This window comes from Durio zibethinus, chromosome 22 (assembly GCF_047325235.1).
Source record: "Durio zibethinus cultivar Kanyao isolate XHJ-2024 chromosome 22, ASM4732523v1, whole genome shotgun sequence".
In the NCBI taxonomy this organism is placed as follows: domain Eukaryota; kingdom Viridiplantae; phylum Streptophyta; class Magnoliopsida; order Malvales; family Malvaceae; genus Durio; species Durio zibethinus.
This window is the reverse complement of record NC_143183.1, coordinates 4,193,648-4,195,302: the sequence shown is the minus strand read 5'-3', so window position 1 is coordinate 4,195,302 and position 1,655 is coordinate 4,193,648. Positions and strand designations below refer to the sequence as shown.

Genomic DNA, 1,655 nt, shown 5'->3' with positions numbered 1-1,655 from the left:
GAAGGAAACATTATGATCCCTTTATTAGAAAAAAAAGAAAGGAACTCAAATTTAGAATGTGGCTTTTCTTCTTATATTACAGTTTTGCCTTTCTAATTGTTGATTCAGAGAAAAGTGGGGAACAATTAGGATTTTGGAGCAAGCTGTGCAATTTCTGTATTACAAGATGTAAATTCAAACGAAGACGAGGGGAACAGAATCAACAGGCTTGCATTCTACCTTCCTCAGTTGTGGCTTAAGCCCTTTTCCACCACCATTAGCCATTGGATGAATCCCATATACCGGACCAGTCAGGTCAGCTCGGTTGGCTCTCTCCTTCTCAAATGAAACCCCAAATAGCTTCTTAACATCTGCATATATATACCATTCATGCATGTCTAATTCTTCAGAAACAAATACAATCTGCAAATTCAAAAAACTGAAACAAAAACAGGCATTAACTCGGGCAAGTTCATCATAGAGCTGGCCATCCCTGGTGAGAGCCATCATAATCTGAGGCGCCCAAGAGGGAGATTGTCGCCTTTGTCAACTTGCCAGAAATGTATCGTCTTGCCATAAGTCTTGCAAATCTTGTCAAGGTCCTGCCTCTCAATTGGCCGTGGAATTCGAGGAATGAACAGCACCCCACTCTTCACCTCGTACAAGTGCGAGTGCCAAAGCGGCTTCTCATTATCTGGCAAGGTCAAAAACAAATTCTCCGATAGTATATACTCCAATACAATATGTTTTGCATCTGCTTTAGGACTATCGTATATGAGACATTGCCGCATTTCTTTGTTTTGATGAGCACAGAAATGGTGAGCCTCGACCTGACGGGTCATGTCGACCCATAGAAATGAAATCTACAAAATCACCAATAACTCAAATTATTCAAACAAGAAGGCAATAAATTTAATTAATTTAGAAAGAAACAAGGAGAAGGGGTAATTACGCGCAGAGAAGTTGATGGATTTGTTTAATGGGGCGGAAGTCTTGTATAGCACCGGTGGCCGTCTCAAGGAGGGAAGTGCCGTTATGAATTGGCTTTCCTGCAACTTGACCATTCGACATTGTTTATTGCTAATTTCCTTGGTTTTCATAGCGGTTTAAGTTGGGTTTGGGATTATGGAGGTTTTTAAAGAGCCAAGGCTGCCTACGTAGCTGCTCGTTTTAAGCTGCCTTGACCAAGAGTTTGGGCGTATTGCCTTTGCAAGCAAAGTTACGCGTGGCCGGGGATACGAGAGACGTGGCCTTGTTGCTCCTGTAACGTGGCTATGACAGCTATAGACTATCGTAGGGAAGGTCCGGTTCTGATTTCCTTTCTAGATCAGATTAAATTTGCATTAAGGAAAAAGATTAAAAAAGAAAAGGAAAATGAAGATTATTTTTGTTTTGATATATATTTTATTTGGATAATTAAAATTAATAAAAAAATTCAAATAATCAATTAAAAAATTTTAAAAAATATTTATTATATATTATTTTTAATTATAATTTTTTTTAAAATAACTTAATATTATTTGATGAATTTCTTAATTGATGTTTGATTGGTCTTAAAGAGTTACGATTCATATGGATCAATTTGATTAGTGCACTATTTTAGGCATCTAACTTGGGGCAGAGTGCACAATTTGATATCTTTTGAAATCATTATTAAAAAAAAATCTTTTGAAATA

At 37.1% G+C, this 1,655-nt stretch overlaps 1 pseudogene across 1 annotated transcript; it reads right to left on the bottom strand.

Moving 5' to 3' along the window:
* LOC111307037 (oil body-associated protein 1A-like) lies at window positions 1-1,202 on the bottom strand (annotated as a pseudogene). The gene is made up of 2 exons (XR_016331984.1): window positions 932-1,202; window positions 1-842 (listed from the first exon to the last, which is right to left on the bottom strand). The product of XR_016331984.1 is annotated as an oil body-associated protein 1A-like (transcript).
* Window positions 1,203-1,655: the final 453 nt, after the last annotated feature.